General features: G+C 37.9%; 1 protein-coding gene across 1 annotated transcript in view; it reads left to right on the plus strand.

The window, feature by feature from the left end:
* Positions 1-18,692, plus strand: part of TENM3 (teneurin transmembrane protein 3) — a 2,452,009-nt gene that overhangs the window by 1,717,755 nt on the left and 715,562 nt on the right. The window contains exon 9 of the mRNA XM_086379882.1: positions 10,588-10,667. The gene's annotated coding sequence lies outside the window, so the exon portion shown is untranslated. The remainder of the gene's footprint in view (positions 1-10,587; positions 10,668-18,692) is intronic.

Here is an 18,692-nt window from a genome sequence, read left to right on the forward strand (position 1 = left end):
TATTATCATTTGGCATGGCTGAAATGATTTAAATATATAGGGATTTTTTTTGCTTCAGAGAACCTTTGTCTAACAGTTTTCATAGGAGCTAGGAGAGCCAGAATCGTAATCTCAAACACTGACATTCCTTGACAAGTTACTTTAGTTCCCTGCATCCCTCTGACCTTTATATAATGAGGATAATAATATTTATCTAGCTTAGATAAAATCTTCCATTGCATTTTTCAGAATCCTTCACATTGATAAAGTGATATTCCCTTTAAGATTCTGCATGCTTCACAAATATGAGTCATTTAACAGCTGTGCATGCTTGCTAAGTCACTTCAGTCACATCCAGCTCTATGTGGCTGTATGGACTGTAGTCTACCAGGTTCCTCTGTCCATGGGATTCTCCAGGCAAGAATACTGGAGTGGGTTGCCATTTCCTCCTCCAGGGGACCTTCCCGACCCAGAGACTGAACCTTTGTCTCTTATGTCTCCTGCATTGGCAAGTGGGTTCTTTACCACTAATGCCACCTGGGAAGCTCCTATTTAACAGTCTGTGCTTCCTATTATTAATACATACATGTATCAACCAAAAAAAAAAAAAAACACACAACAGAGAAATTGCATTTTACCACAGACTTTGAAATACAATAATAAATAATATTTGTAAGCAGTCACCTTGCATCAGACATTGTACATTATCTAATTTAATTCAAGAGTAATCCTGTGCAACATTTTCTTCCCATTTCATTATAGACGACTACTATTGTAAACGTCTACTTCAGTGGTTAAGAATCTACCAGCCAATACTGGGGACATGGGTTCAATCCCTGGTCTGGGAATTAAGTTCCCCATGCCATGGGACAACTAAGCCTGCGCACCACAGCTAGAGAAAGCTGCAACGAAGACCTGGAGCAGCCAAAAGTTTAAAAAGAAAATATAAATAAAAGACTGCTTAAAAATAATAAAGTGGGAGTGTCCAGACCATGGTACAAACATCTACAACTTCCCAGGATTACCGGAAGCAAGCCATATGAAAGTCATATCCCATTGACATATACATGAAACTAGCTCATGGAACCCCCAAAGCAGAATTCAGTTGTCCTCTTGCCTGAGCTCATTACCTGGTTAAAGTGTAATCCCTTTAGTGAATATTTGGTGTTTCTTGGCTGCCCAGCATGCTGGGAGCAACCTCTCCTCCCAGTTTGTGGACATCTGCCCTCCCTCTCTCCAGATTGGGGTGGAACTGAAGTAAAAATTGCAAATCTCCTCCCCGGTGGTAAAGAACCCCTCTGCCAATGCAGGAGACATAAGAGACCTGGTTCGATCCCTGGGTTGGGAAGATCCCCTGGAGAGGGGAATGGCAACCCACTCCAGTAATCTTGCCTGGGGAATCCCATGGACAGAGGAGCCTGGCAGACTACAGTCCTTGGGGTCGCGAAGAGCTGGACACAACTGAAGTGGCAGCATGCATGCGCACTGAGTCATATAAGCCGTACCCTGCTGCCTCACGTGACCTGGTTTCAGCACCTCTGGCCAAGCTCCCTCTGGTCCTCTGCTTCTCGCATGTCCCACCTGAGGACTGAGATGAGGTATTGTGGACCGGCTGCTGTTCCTCACGTGTACACATCATGTCTGCCCTTCCCCAATTCAGCTACCTAGATTCGTTTGCACAGTATTTTTTGCTGAATGGTCTTGTTTGTGTGTACCAATGCTCATATGAAAGGATAAAACCAAAGTAAGACTTCAAACAGACTAGACATTTTACCTCCCAACCAGAACTGACCTGTAGTCTTGACCTCATTTCTCTTGGAAATGTTATGCTAGAAAAAAAGATTTGAGTTGAGCTTTTCCTGTTTTGTTACGTAAGGCTCAGCAGACTGAAGGAAGCCAACAAATTGCTCTGTTTTTATCACTGCATGGAGCCAAGACTCTCTAGCCAGTTCCATTTTAGGAGCATCCATCGCTTCCACTGGCCATTAAATGTATGTCTCCTGACACTTTAGGAATATCTTAGTGTGGTTTAAAAGTAATCATTGAAAGTGACTATTTGAATTGAATCATGTCACTTCCCAACTTAAAAATTCTCTAGTGGTTCTCCATCACTGATAAACACAAATAGTCTTGGCAGTGGGTTTCAGGCACTGTGGGCTCCAGTTGCTGCCCTGCTCTGCTGCCCCACCTGGCACCGTGTCCTTCCTGGCAGTCAGTCCTGCTGTGTCTTGACCCCCAGCAGCCTGCCTCCCCAAGCTTTTGCACATCATTTCCTCTCCTTCTTCTGTTTCCCACTCCACCTAGTACCTCTACTATTTGTCCTGTTTTCTACAGGAAAGCTTTCACATACACCCGAGGCTAGAATTGACCTACTATTAGGAAATTAAAAAAAAAAAGACTGACCCTCTCATGTATTCTTCCAAAATACCTTTTTTTTTTTTTTAAATAAAACAATTTATCAACAACAGAAACAGACTCACCAACATAGGGAATAAAAAGTATGGTTACTAAAGGGTAAGAGGGGAGGTGGAGGAAAGATAAATTAGGAATTTGGGATTAGCAAATGCAAACTATTAAATATAAAATAAATAAATAAACAGCAATATCCTATTGTATACATAGGAAACTATACTTAATATCTGGTAATAAACTACAATGGAAAAGAATATAAAAAAGAATATATATATATATAAACATATATGTGTATATATATATCAGCAACCCACTCTAGTATTCTTGCCTGGAAAATCCCATGGGCAGAGGGAGCCTGGAAGGCTGCAGTCCATAGGGTTGCACAGAGTTAGATATGACTGAAGCAAATTAGCAGCAGTAGCATGCATATGTATATATATATAACTGAGTGATTTTGCTGTATAACAGAAATTAATACAACATTGTTGATAAACTATACTTCAATTAATTTAAAAATTTTTTTTTTAAATTTGTCTAATTTGTAATGATAATGTACTTATCACTTGTATAAAGGTCTTCTAGACTTCTTACCCTATGAGGGCAAGAGTGGAGCTTGCTTTGTTAACCACTGTGTCCATTATTATCTAGGAATATTCAACTAGGCAAAAGTTAAACAATGAATATTTGCTGAATAAATAAATGTAAGTGGGAAAATGTTATTTTAAAATGTCAAGAGTAGTCAAGCTCTTACTTTCTCCTTTAAATGTTTACTTATTGAAAAGAATGTGTACCATCTTTCTAACCTGGAAAAACAAAGTTTCCAAAAGGAAAAGAAAGAAAAAAAGAAAGAGCCATTTACTGGTTTGATAAAATCTTAACTCCAAGGAAAATAAAAATACTCTAAGAATTCATTTCTGTTAATGAATTCATATTTTAACAAATATGAATAAATGTAAATATGAATATACTTTCTACCATGGTTTTCTCAATTCATTTTTTTCCTTTGTATTTCAGTGTCTAGCTTATTCACAAAGCATTCCAAAGAAGGGAAAAAATTATATCACTTTCTAGCCATTTCTTAAATATCATCATAAAATGTCTAAATTTGGGCTCAAAGTCTGAATCAGAAAATAATTTTAAACACCGTTTAAGCATGTATAATAATAACAATAACGCTTGTCTCAACCAGTTTAAAACTTTTATAGCATTTCTGTCCCAAAGTGGATAGTGGGTAAGATTTGGGTAGGGAGAACCTCTTCCAGTTTGCTTGTTTTTTTTTTTTTTTTTCTTTAATCAAGTATAAAAACACCTCCAGCCTCTTTTTTTTTTCCTCCAAATAAAAAATTTGTCCTAAGCAGATACATTTTTCACAGTGCTGTCAACGGCAGGTCTAATTGCTTTTCATGTAAATTAAGAATGTGCACCTTTGTTTAAATAGTAATCTAGGTCAAAATGAGGGAGTGGTTTATTTGTTTTAGCTTATTTGGAGCTTTGAAATGGCACTGAAAGCATGGCAAAGAAGTTCTTCTCTCCTTCTATTTATTTAAATAAGAAAACACTCCTCTTTAAACTTTTTCCTCCTACTTTCCACTTACCAATAACAACAATCCACTGCACACATCACAAAGGCATTTGAAGATATTCATCAGCTTGGTTATTTTAAACACTTGGGGTTTGGGTTTGCTATTGTTTACTTTTAGATCTTTTATATTTGTTAAAACTTGATGAATCTGAGAATATGTGTAGAGGGGAAATATGGCTTTTGAGTTTATCTCAGTAAGAATTATAATAGGTTTCTCTTTCCCTCTTGTATACAGACACATTTGGGGGTTTCGTCAAAAAAGATACAGACCTACCATGATTATCAGACAAGGTTTAAACATAGATTATATCACAGGGAGGAATTTCTGACTGGCCTTTTCTGGTTTATGGCACCAGTGAATTTAAGTGTGTGCCACCCATCACTGGACACCTGTGTGGGGAAAAATTGTATCCCAGCAGGCTCTGCCTCGAACCTGGTGAAAAGGCTGTTCATTTGTTTCTGTGTTTATTTTAAACATTTCCTAACAGGAGAGAATTTTGTGGACAATATGCACACAAAGGAAGCTTATTTTTAAAGATCAAAGAAATGTTTCTTCTCATTTATAAAATTTGTAGTATTAGTATACGATATTGCCTCTGCAAAAATCTACTGTATGGGCTTTCCTGGTGGCTCAGTGATGAGGAATCCACCCACCAGTGCAGGAGACACGAGTTCTATCCTTAACCCTGGAAGATCCCACATGCTGCAGAGCAACTAAGCCCCTGTGCCTTAACAATGGAGCCCATGCTCTAGAGCCCAGGAGCTGCAACTGCTGAAGCCCAGGCATGCTAGAGCCAAAGAGAAACCCTCGCACCACAGCTATAGAGTAGCCTCCGCTTATGGTAACTAGATAAAAGCCTGGGCACAGCAAAGAAGATTCAGCCAGCCCAAAATAAATAAATAAACAATTTACAAATCCACTGTAATTGCAATGCCTTGGTTGTCATACTCTCGAGCCCATGATGCATAAATGATAAAATAATTTAGAAGCAATCCAGGCCCTGTAAAGGTCATAGAGCTACATGCATTTAAAACATAGGCACTTTCTATAGAGGGACCAATTCCTTACTGCCATTGTACTGTCAAGTTATTTTATTCCACTGTAAGAACATATTACAATAATGCACTCATGATTATACATTTCATTTTTTAAATGTGTGTTACTAATGCAAAAATATTGAAAGTAAACTATGGATTGAGGGGGGAGAGCAGCATTCAGAAGATTAACTATTGGTCAGAAAGAAAAAGCAGAGGCAGGATTCTAAGAGTAACATTTTTCCTTAAATAGCTACAATACTTCTTTATAAAAATAAGCATTAATAACTAAGGCAGGTATTGTTGTATTTTGTATTTGTTTTGATTATAAGAAAGTGGACTTTTCAAAATGTCTATACTAAATACATCCATCCATCAAGAGTTGAATAGTGGGGTTGGAGGGAAAGAGAGTGAAACCAACATGCTATAGCAATTTATGTAGATTATAAAAGTATAAAATGCTTACTACCTGTTGGGTATGTGGGGTGGATCTTGATGGTTGTTTGTTTATGATATATTTACACAGGTAGTATTCACTGATACTCTAACTTCTTTCAAAAATGATTTAAGGCAGCTGAATCTTGATTTAAGGCAGTTAAATTTATAAAATGGACTGTTATTTATATTAGCAAATCTGTGAGATGCATATGGACCATTTAAATAGTCTTCATATTATCCTTATATTGATATGAAAAGGAGACCTGTAAAAAGAAAATAAATTGCACTTGGATATTTTTAAGTTTTGAAATTCAAATAAACTAAGAGAATTGCAAAGAAGAGTCACAGAATATTGAGATTTAGTTGGATTGTTCATAATATCCAACCTCTCACATCCTTTTTACTGGATAAATATTCAGATTGGAGGAAGTTGGTTCACAGACTCCCCACACAGTTTAAATTTCAACTTCATATTTGGCAGAAAACACCTTTCAAATACATCTTGTGACATCATGAGGTATTCTATAATGATATTTTCCAAAGTCTCCACTATCAAAAGACCTGAAGAGCTGTTTCCATCAGAAGTGACTCCAAGTTTGTTATTTATAAGATTTCATTTTGCGTGTTGAGTCCAAAGTTGAAATTGCATTACTGCCGCTTTCATGCAATTGAAAGTATGTGACAACAACTCAAATGAGTGGATTGAGCTTGTTATCAAAAAAAACGATAAAGGAATTAGTTTAACAAAGTCATGACTGAGAAGTATGTAAGTCATGTTGTTCTGATCAGCAAAATCAGTGGCATGTTTTTGGTCTTGCTTTCCATTTTAGTACTAAAAGACCCTCAGGACAGGCAGAAAACGTATGTATTTGAAACTTTAGAATTTATGAGAACATGAACTCTGGAACTCACCAGCAGTAGAATTTGCCAAGCCCTGAAATGTCACAATTATGACATTTTCTATTAACTAATACTATCATTTGTTGTTGTTTAGATGCTAAGTCACATCCAGCCCTTTGTGACCCCATGGACTGCAGCATACCCTCCTAAAGCTCACTCAAATCCTTTGAATGTTCTTCAGCTACCTGGGTGTCTCTCAGTGGTGTGTCTCTTGCTTCTGCTACTCCTATTAACGTAGTTCCTGATGAGTCTCTGAGCTCTAGTCACAGTACTCAACTCACAAAACATGACCACTCCATGTCTCCTGCTTGAATCCCTTTGAAGCTTTCCCTTGGCCTCAGAATAACTGTTAAAATCCTTAACACGCTCCACTGTGCACTGTGCAGGCCGGTCCCTTCCTGACAACCCAGCCTCCTCTACACCACCTGAGCCTGTGCCCTGGATTCTGAGCCCCTGGTGGCTCTCAAGTCTTCAAGTTCACCAGTCTCCCTTCCACCCCAGGTCCTCTGGCCAAGATCTTCCCTCAGTCTGGAAGCTTCTCTACTCCTATGTCTCATGCTATGTCCCATGTTCCACTGGGCCCGGATAAATCACATTGTCTTCATCAAAGAGCCTGCTCCGGGCCTCTCAGGTCGTTCTGTGTGCGGTCTTGAGGTGCTTACCATTGTCCAATGTGTACAGCTTTGTTTGTGTGATAATTTGATTAATATCTGTCCCAGCTACATGAGGACAAAGGCTGACTCTGTTCATCTTTATCCCTAAAACCTTAACAATGCCTGATGCATAATCATAATACACATGTAATTATATTTGTTGAGCAAATGAATATATGTATAACTAAGAAGCTGGTGTTCCCATGAGCTAGTTTATCTTCTCATCACGCAAAGACAACTAGAATGAATTTTTTAAGTTCTTTGTAGAGAAACCACTACTCTTGCTTTTCTCATGGGTTTCTAATATTAAAATGGCAAGTGAGACCCCAAAAATGCTATTAATTTTGCTGACTAGAAAAAAATTGCTTAGATATTTCTCAACTATAACTTTATAGAACTAGTTTTTCATGCTGAGATTCTTCATAACAAGCCCCACTTGCTTTTTGAAATGATTTCGACATCCACAGACCTCTCTCTATTGTTGTCAGCTTATCTCTTGTATTAAAAACCACTCTCCTCTCCTAAAATGTCTCCTCTTCTTGTACATTATGTATTTTCATAGAGTCTTTATGATATTTATATGTAATTATAGGATATAAAAATAAAGCATAATAGGGTTCTATATATCTATACTCTGCTTCTGTTGAATTGTAAATAATTATAATTAATAATTGTAAATAATTCAAATTATCTTCATCTCCAAATTTGACTGTAATCTGTACCTTCTTCTGTGGACTCTATTACCAAACTTTTCTATCAATTGTACTTTCATAGTAGGTAATTGCCTGGTATCAGCAAAATCGGGTTTAATAATATTTCCACATGAGTCAACTGCCACCTCAAGAGCAAGGCAGTAACTTTTTTTTAATGATGTTGTTTGTCTGTTTTCATTGGCATATTTAAATTTTGTTGGCATCCATTTTTTTTTCTATGGTGTTAAGCTAATCAATTTACACAGAAAGAATCTGCATCTTATTGTTTTGCACACTGTGCTTTGTTTCCAGATAAAATTGAAACCTGGTGGGGAGTATAGGATATATTCATACAGAAACACACTGAGGATTTATGAAAATTTTAATCACCCTAAAAGATGAAATCTAATGACAAACAATTATCACTACACTTTCTCTGCTTTCCCTGATTTTACATGAGCGTGTTCTGCAGTCGTTCCCTCCCATATTTGTTGTTTCAGGGTGGTCGATACTAATTGAAAAGTTAGTTGATTCTAGAAGAATGTCATTATTTTCTTTCTAAAACCAATCAATCCAACATCCCTTGAAAAACATCTATTTATTTATTTTTTTAATTGGGTATAATTGCTCCACAATGTTGTGTTAGTTTCTGCTGTATAATGCAGCAAATCAGCCATAATGTTAGGCCTTCAGTCGTGTCCAACTCTTTGCGACCCCATGGACTGGAGCCCACCAGGCTCCTCTGTCCCTGGGATTCTCCAGGCAAGGATACTGGAGTGGGTACCATTCCCTTCTCCAGGGGATCTTCCTGACTCGAGGAGTGAACCTGGGTCTCCTGAATTGCAGGCAGATTCTTTACTGTCTGAGCCACCAGAGTAATGTATACATATAAATAATAACTATAATTTAGAGTTAAACAGCATTTTAAAGTATTAGCTAGCACTCTAAGTGCTTGAAAATATTAAGTCATGTCGTCCTGATAAATGTGTGGGAAGGTTTCATTTTCTTCTCACCTTTTTAAAGGCGAAGTGATCAAAGCACAGAGAGACCGTGCGTCTCCCTCAAGGTTACACAGACACAGCTGTTACGTGGTGTAGCTGCAGTTCATCCACAGGCAGCTGGGCTTCAAAACCTGCTCTTTCAGCATCTTATAAATGTGGATAGCACAAGTAACACCAACCGGAACAGTAACCCTAAGGGTGCTGTGACAGCGTGGAGGGTTCGTGTCAGAGCCCAGCCTGGGTCTTCCCTGAACCTGTAACGTGTGCTATCGCGGGGCTCACCCGTTGACAATTACATATAGAAGATCCACACAAACTAGAGTTCAAAGCCAAAGCAGAGCTATAAGCTCCTCAAATATCTCCTCAAAGAAACTGAAATATGCATTTTACAAGATGAAATTCAAATCCAGCTTTCAAGGAGCTCTGGAACACCCTCTCATTGAAGTCCCCTGGCCCCTTTGACAGCTCATCTGGAGTGGAGGACTGTTCCCTGAACTTCAGAGCCCCAAGCATTCACCCCACCACTCATTTGCTCTTCAGTGCACAGTGGCTCCCATGCAGAGTCTATCAGATGTTCAAATCTTAGTCTTTTGGTTAAAAAATGATTTTTTTTTTCTTTCAATAAAGAAATACTGATCTGTGGGCATAGATTGCCACATAGCACAGTTGAATTATTTTTTCTAATATATATATTTATTTTATTGATTTGGCTGCACTGAGCCTTAGTTGCAGCATGAAAACTCTTAGTTGTGGCATGTGGGATCTATTAATAGTTCCCTGACCAGGCATCCAACCTGGACCCGCACCCCAGGAGCTCAGTCTTCACCACTGAACCACCAGGGAAGTCCCTGAATTACTTTTTATTCCCCAACACTCTGTGCATACATATTTGCTCCAGTATAGACCAGCTTCTCTATATCTCTTAGAGAATGACAGCCATTCCTTGACTCCCACACTGTAACTCAATTCTTTCAATAGACCTTGATCTGGCCCCTTGAGAACAAATGCAATAGCTTTCTTTCCCTTCACTTTCCTTTTTCTGATAATTATATCAATTATCTCTTAGTCAACCAGGTTCAAAGCCTAAAAGTGATCTCTGACCTATCTTTGTCTACCTTATATCCTCCATGTATTTTTGTTTCTTTTTTATTTTCATTTTTTGGTAAGGAAAAAAAAAAAGAAGAAAAGGGAGGAACAGAGAGAATCAGACTCATTGTTTGACACTTGGAAACCATTGCAAAGGATTATAGTGCTAAAATGAAAGCTAAATGCTAAAACTCAAGGAATGGATTCATTTGATTAATGGCTGTGATTGCTGCTTAAAATTACTAAGTAAAATGCAAAAACAAAGAACCCATGCATTTTTTCCCCTTCAACAGAACCAGAAACAAGTATTTGTAAATTCACACAATGGTAAACATAACTGTGGGCTCTGGGAATATGGTGTGGCCTAAGTTTGTCCTACCCTTAATCTAATTATTATCATTTGTGATCCTGGAATTAGCAACAGGGAACAAGTGGAAGGAGCTTTAAACAAGACAGAAAGATGGCAAGTCTTAGATAAATTCACAAACGTTTCACTCTTCATAAAGATGAATATAATTTTTTTGCTTTTACTACTAGCTGCTGCTGCTGCTGCTGCTAAGTCACTTCAGTTGTGTCCGACTCAAAAGACTCTAAGTGGACTCGTCAAATAAAGTTCAGCTTAACACACTGCTGGGGTAGACTTTTATGATCATTAAGATTTTTTTTTCCATGTAATTATTTTAGATTAGCAGTAATCCCTTGGCACAGTGCATCTCAATATCTTTAGAGTTTCAGAATTAAAATCACGCACAAAAAATATCAGATCAAGTTTTTTTCCCAGTTTACATATATCATTTATTTTGTTTTAGGGTTCCTACTCTTCTAAGACAAAGTGATTTCAAACTTCTGTGCATCCAAGAAAACTGAGGAACTCTCCAAAGAAAAGAAGGTAAGTCCTGGGAACAAAACTGTCTCCAAATCCATCAAATAAGACAAAAAGGCCTTCATAAAATATATAACTCGTTCGTCTTGATAAACATGACACCTGGGCCAAGCTGCAGTGTACTTGGTGGTGGTGGTTGTTCAGTCGCTCAGTCATGTCTGTCTCTCTGAGACCCCATGGACTGCAGCACCCCAGGCTTCCCTGGCCATCACCATCTCCTGGAGCTTGCTCAAATCGATGTGCATTGAGTCGGTGATGCCATCCAACCGTCTCATCCTCTGCTGTCCCCCACACCTTTTGCCTTCAATCTTTCTGAGCATCAAGGTCTTTTCCAGTGGCCAGAGTATTGGAGCTTCAGCACCAGTCCCCCCAGTGAGTATTCAGAATTGATTTCCTTTTGGATTGACTGGTTTGATCTCCTTACAGTCCAGGGACTCTCAAGAGTCTTCTCCAGCATCACAGTTCAAAAGCACCAAGTAATGTGTACTTGGAAGCACATTACTAATGCTGTTAACCTCCATAAATTCACTGTCAGCAATGATTCCAAAAAGTGGAGTTAAGCTAGTTTTTATGCTGTTTCTGATTAAATGAAAGCAATGGCATTTCTTACAGGTTTTTTTTTTTTTTTTAATTAGCTGGATGAGGACATCCTAAAATATATAGACTCTGCTTTTTTAACTAGAATTTCCTCCCAGAATGGAATAGACCAAACACAGTGGATTATAGAGTGTGTGTGTTTCCCCACTTTGTAAGTGATTTGGAAGCTCTCTTGTTCTCAGAAAGTCTTAATCCTTTCTGAGCAGCACTTACATGGCAACCTTAGAGAATTAAACTTGTACCTGGTTATTTTTGTTCTCCTCTGGATATAGCTCAGTGCGTTTTCTCAATGGTAACCATGGTCGAGTAATTTAAAGCTTTTGAACCTTGAGAACAGTTTCATTTAAAACCACATTCTGAGGGATTTCCTCAAAATGAAAAGTGTTTTCTACTAGAAAGCTATAAAAGAATTTACAATAGAAAACCTGGTAAGTGTCCTGCTCAGGATGTGTATACAGTGGCATGCCTAAAAGATCCGGTTTCCCAGAGTAAATCATTCAAAAAGTGCCTGACTGTTTGGCTTACTGGGTTGAGTTCTTTGAGTATCTTTGACTTCACTTGATCAATGGCTTGTTTCTTCTTTTAATACAAACCTCAGTAAAATTTTCCTCTGGAGAAAGGGATTTTCCAGATTATGAAATAATTATGAAACACAAATATATAAGAATGACAACATATTAACATTGGAAAACTTGAATTACTTGCACATATTTCTTTTTGATACTCTCTTCAGTCAACAACAATATATGTTCTTTTTTAAAATGAAAAAAGAATCTTTGAAGAAATTTAGAGGTGAAGTGCCTACATCTTGAATCTATGACAGTAGCAACAGTTGTGTCACTGATAATTTTATATCTAGGTTGCTAGATTTGAATTGATTTTATATCCAAAACAAGCAATCTGTTTTTTCCCCCTGCATTAAAACTGATACAAATTTAGTACTCACAGAAGAGGTTTTTTTCTTTTCAGCTTAGAGAAGGGCAAATAGAAAATAGAAGGGATATTTTTTAACAATGAAGTTATGGTCTAATTAGTTATATGTGTTGCATATGATAGTAGCAAATACTCTTGTTTTCTTTTAATGTTCCTTTCAGGCACTTATTTTTTTGCTCTTCGGGTAAGGGTGTTTCAAAGAATGGTGGCACAAGAGTCCCTTAATAAAAGTTCTTGTGGACACACATAGACTTCCTTACATACTCAGTAATTAACCAAAGCGGAAATAAAACTCTGGAGTGAATAGTTGTTGTATTCCACCTCTTGCATGCAGGATAATTTTTTCCCTTGATCTCAGTTTAAATAGTGGTGAGATTCCTCTGTTAAGATAAAATAGACGTATTTATATGTCTAATGCAAAATAAATGGACATATTTATATGTCTAATACAAAATAATTTATATGTCTAATAATATAAAATAGACATAATTTTGCATCATGCATTTTCCTCAGTAGCTGTTAAGATTATCTCTAAGAATTTTAGCAGTATATTTTGCACAATCCATGAAATCAAAGACCTTTGGAATATATGTGCGATAGATAGACAGACAGATTAGATGAGAAGTGTTTTATCTAAGTTGCTTTGCTGCTATTTTCCTCAAATTTCCCTCCTGACTTTTCATTCACATGTGAACCATGACAAAGGCTGTGAAAAATTTACCCATACACTTTGATAATAGACTTCAAGTAAATTACATTTTTAGGACAAGTTGTCATGGAATTATTCTGGAATTCCTAGCTCGCATTATGAATGGGAGCTACACACTTAGTTTCAGACACCTTAAGCTGAAATGTAATCATCTATGTATTTTTTCCTATAAAAAGATAACTCAATATTCAGGGCAAAAGCAATACTTGGTTCTCTGAAACCCACCATCGATGAGATTCCTTCGGATCTTCCGCATTTCACCCTAGAAAAAGCTCTTTCTATGGATGCCTCTATCATAAAGCAGGTAAACCTCCCCTTGTCTTGTAAGTACCCTCTCTTCAAACCCTTCTCTTCATGTAAAGCACTCTTTCCATTTCAGGAGGTTCTCAATGACAACCATTTAGTCTTCAGTAGCTAACATATAAACTCCAATGTTTAGTGCTCCTCCGAGATTCACAATGAATGGTAACTTTTCATAGGAGATAGTTGCTGCTATGGAGATAGGCCATTGCCTTAAAAACACATGTATAAGCATGTATCTTGATGAAGAAACAAAAGGTGTCTTGCACATACCCCCCAAATCTCCCTAAATCAGGCAACCAACTACCTATTTTCTAACCTGGGAAAGACATCCCAACCAAACCAAAACAAAACAGTTCTAAAAGAGTCTGTCTAAACTATATTCATCAGAGTTTTACTGTTCTGATTTAGACAAGATATCATGACTATGCTTTAGGGCATAGACTTTAGCTAATATTTTTCAGTGTGGTTGTAAATGTACTCAAATGTCCTTAGGTTCTCCAGATATTTTTTTATGAAACCCAACAAAGTTACATAAACATTTCCTATATTTAAAAAATTAAAAAGCAATGTTTTGCAAAAAGAGGACACATAAATATCACATAATTTCCCCATATAGAATCATGCTATTATTTAAAAGTTGGTAAGAAGGATGGAAAACATGTAAGATGTTAAGTGATCCATTTTAGAAGTGGAGACAAGGCATATCATAAAAAAACTGAAATCCAGTTGATAAGCCAAAGCTTATAATTTTTTAGGCAGTAAACTCCACCCTTTTCCATGGCTTTAGAAAACTGAACTCAAAATTCTAAAACCTTGGACTTGTATAAAGTTTTTATTATAATTTTTTTGTGCTCGATCAATATTGACCAAAAGAGAATGGGGAAAAACCAAGAACCCACATAGTAGTCAAACTGAATATTCCATCACTGTCCCAACTGGGATGAGACTCAGATTATATGACCATTTGGCAGATAATCTAAGAATTCAATGGAATGAAAGAAACAGCATAAATTAACAATGTCAAAAAAAAAAATCATCGTAAGCCTTTTAGATGATTTTAAGTATCATTTTAAGTATCATTTATGCTTGTTGTTTTTTGGAATCAATGATCATCGTGGCTGACCGCAGGTTTTACTTTTCGTCTGGGTGGTTTGGTATTTTGCGGACACAGCGTTTGATGCAAGAGAAATGTTAGGGCTTAAAATTTGTGAGATACTGGTAACTTTTCGCCGTGCTTCTTGGTCCCTTGCTCCTGCATAAGAAGGCTTATCCTGGAGTCTGGACCTAAGCAGTGTGGTTCAAGGTGTCCTGTTTGGCCCAAGACTTGGGAAAGAATGATAGAGCTTTCTGAAGCTGCCAGTCTGATTTGAAAATCTGGGCAAGTCTGTACCCAAGGGAGCATTCAGGCTTATTGAGTGCTTTGACCATTCGTGTTTGCGTCTGACTTTATATATGCTAAGTACAATATCCGTGTCTGTCTTCTGTGATATTGCCAAGGTGACACTTGGCTTCAGTCTAAAAGAGGAGGGAGGGCATAAACAAATTTTCTTGTTAAAATATATAACCTATGGGGGAATAAGAACAAAAGACAAAATGATTAGGGAAAAAATTTCCATTTATTTAGGTCACTATTTTTTTTAAACCATGAATTAAAATTGAATAGTAAGTTATTCTATTACAGAAAAAGAGCAAAATCAGGTTTTGGGGGGCTGTCCCAGGGCTAGTGAAAAAAAACAGCAGAAATAGCTAATAAAGAAAATACATTAGCAGACTCACTTGAACACTGGCTAGAGAGCACGTCTGAAGTTGATTATTTCAGTTTCATCCTATATCAGCTATAAAGCATTGCTCTCACAAAGTTAAGGTTGCTGGATATTTCAAGGGCCCTTATAAATATCACAGTGTAATTATTTTTGTACCTGGATAGGAGCCATAAGGTATGCTGATGTCATACATCATTTTCTCCACAAGTGTGTGGCCTGGTCATTGTGTCACGAGTTGGCATTTACATAGGTTTGCACCAACAGGGTTTCCCTGCTGTCTCAGATGGTAAAGAATCTGCCTGCAATGCAGGAGAACAGGGTTCTATCCCAGGGTTGGGAAGATCCCCTGGAGGAGGACATGGCAACCCCACTCCAGTATTCTTGCCTGGAGAATCCTCATGGACAAAGGAGTCTGGTGGGCTACAGTTCATGGGGTCACAAAGAGTTGGACATGGCTGAGCGACTAAGCCCACACAGCACAACAGAATGCTGGATCCTTGGAGAACACCAGGGGGTGTCTGTGCCGGGGCTGAAACAAGTCTTCATCCCCAAGAGGGTTTATTCTTGTCCCAATTTCTCCCACCACCAAATTCTTGACCCTATAGGATTGTGAGTATCTTCTGTCTGTGGTAAAGCCATGGTTGTGGAAATGCACAGCCTCCTATAAAGTGATGACCCTCTGCTGAGACCAGACCACTCGCATTACAGCTTGTGGACCAACCCACAGGGATCCACCTAAGAAACTGATCTTTAAAATGCCATCAATAGACAACACTTAGGAGGGAGGCCAAGCCAGATAATAGATTTGCAAAGGAGCAAATCTTCTGTTTATTGACTCAGGAATCAGAAAATATCTCCCCAGGGATTACATGGATATTGTTTTGCTAATAGGTGGTACTGATTTGCCTTCAGTTTTCCAAACAGGAAAAATAAATAAATACAATGCTACAGAGGATGTAGTTTGATGTAATGATAGACCTTGGAACTGACTAACTTAGGCTTAAATTTTTATTCTATTCCTTCTGACCTTGAAAACTTGGCAATGAGAATTCACTTTGCAGTTGCTTAATCTGTAAAAGGGAAATAATAAACCCCTCTACTGTTAGTTCTGGGCCTCCCAGGTGGCTCAGTGGTAAAGAATCCGCCTGCCAGTGCTGGAGACACAGAGTCAATCCCTGGGTCAGGAAGATCCCAAGAGGAGGAAATGGCAACCCACTCCAGTGTTCTTGCCTGGGAAATCCCATGGACAGAGAGCCAGGTGGGCTACAGTCCATGGGTACGCAAAGAGTCAGACTCGACTGAGTGACTGAGAGAGCGAGTAACTATTATTTTATGAAGAGAAAATGTGGCTAACATATCAAGGTAGTACTTATATATATATATACATATATGAAATGTTCAATAAGTTATCTGTTATTATTATTTAAGGTAATTAGTTTACAAAAGCCACATGTTCTAGAACAAGTTTCTGTTTTGAACTTCCTCTTCTAAGATCCATTAGTTAAAGGATAGAGTGCAGATATTTTCGACCTTCTCATATTTTTATCGTATTTATTGACAGAGAAGAAATGAAATCTAAACTTAACAAGTAGAAGAAAGAATAGAAATAGGCAATGCTGAGAATATTTTTTTTACTAGAGCAGCCACATTCAGGCAAGCCTCATCCCACCTCTTGAATCAGACTGCAAAGGGAAGATTTAGGGAGGTGCAAGCACCCGACTCCAGTACCCTTGCCTGGAGAATCCCGTGGACGGAGGAGCCTGGTGGGCTGCAGTCCATGAGGTCGCTACAAGTCGAACACGACTGAGCGACTTCACTTTCACTTTTCACTTTCATGCATTGGAGGAGGAAATGGCAACCCACTCCAGTGTTCTTGCCTGGAGAATCCCAGGGACGGGGGAGCCTGGTGGGCTGCCGTCTATGGGGTCGCACAGAGTCAAGACACGACTGAAGCGACTTAGGAGCAGCAGTAGCAGCAATGAATGTTGAAGGTTTTGCCTCAGGAAGTGTAGCCAATTGCCAGTGTTCGCTCTGGGCATATCTTTCTTGTTAGGTCCTAAACAGAAGGCTTGCTGTATGGAAGATTACCAGAAGTAAATAAGCTTAACAAAGAGGAGTGTTAGAACAGCTAGCAAAAAAAAACTTAAGTGTCCGTGTCTAGCTTCAGAGAACTCCAGCAGGAAAAAAGGCGGGTGTCATTCTGCATGCTGCTCTGTCCCTGATGCTGGCCAAATACTCTGTGTCAATACACAGTGAAGGTTCCATAAGTATGTGTTGAATGGATGAATAAATGAGCGATTTTCCTGGAAAATAATATTCTAGGTGGTCTCTCTTCTAGGAGCTCAGAGATGACTTCCAACAGTCACAGCATAGTTATAACCTTGTGTGGAAACATCCACTCAGCATGTTTTGATCTTGACTATTCATGAATGTATTTCTAACTTTGGACACAGCCACTCAGCACACTTTGACTATGACTATTAGTGCCTTTGCTCTCCATGTTCCTGCTGTGTGTGTCTATCTCCAGACTGAGCCGGATTAGAATAAATCTACTTGGAGATCTTTCGATGGATGTCCTTTACAACTATGAAGTTATTTATAAGGGGTAGTTTTCCATAGCTAATGTATTTCTTAATTTGTGAGCCTGACCACATAAGAAATGTAATAGCAAAAAAAAAAAGAAATGTCATAGCAATGATTCCAGTGATCCATGCAGCCAGCAGTGGCCCTAAGGAATAGTCTATGTGAGATTGTGGTTGCCACTCAGATATGACATGAATAAACTTCTTCAAAGCACCTTATAATTCACCAAAAGTTTCTCATATCAGAATTTATTTAATCATGTTGAATGTTATAAGCTAAAAGTAACTTCTCATAGATGTTCCCCCAATTTTAGCGACTTTTTATTGTACAAATTTAGATATTAAAGAGTTTAAATGGTAATAACTATTAAACAGTGATAAAATATGATTGTTTCAGAAAGGGATTGTTACCCAATATCAAAATATTTTTAAGTAGTAACTATTACAAGTATAGGTGAATAATCAAAGAACAATATCGATGTCATGAATGTTTACCTATTTCTATACCTTCTTTTTTTCTTTTTGTTCATTCCCCTGAGAATAGTATTTCCCTAGTTCCAGATTTTGTGATGTTTGCTTTATTCAAATACATCAGATAATCACCTTCCTTGTTGATCTGCAATATCTAAATGATACTAATATTGATAAATTGTTTCACTACAGCAATTTCCTACAAGAGTCAGATGTCAAAAAAAAACTCTGACTTGTGAACATAATAAAACTCAGTTGAATTAACAAAGGTGACTTCAGTTGAATAACATGTTCAGGGTAAAAGATATTTTTTGTACCTCTATAAAGGGAGCTTTTATCTTTTCACACATATATCATTTAAGCACCGAAGGAAAAAAAATCCCTCTCAGACACTGTTTATTGAAGAAAAAATTTCATGAGAGCCAATCTCATTTTTCCAGCAGTGCCAGCAACCTACCATTCTAAAAGGGGAGCAGGTGATGCTTTTGAAAATACTGCCTACATGTTGCGACACGTTTATTTAAAAATACTATTTCTATTATTCTTGAGCACCTCAAGTAAAACCTCATTGTCAGTGGTGTGATCACCAGGCATGGTAAGTTGTTTTCATGCAAGCAGTTCAAACCCTCCTCTGATGTGGTCAATTAGGGGAGCTTTATATAACTCCTTAGGA

This window comes from Bos grunniens, chromosome 27, assembly GCF_055505025.1.
Source record: "Bos grunniens cultivar Pamir isolate PY7600 chromosome 27, Bosgru_T2T1.0, whole genome shotgun sequence".
Taxonomy (NCBI): Eukaryota; Metazoa; Chordata; class Mammalia; order Artiodactyla; family Bovidae; genus Bos; species Bos grunniens.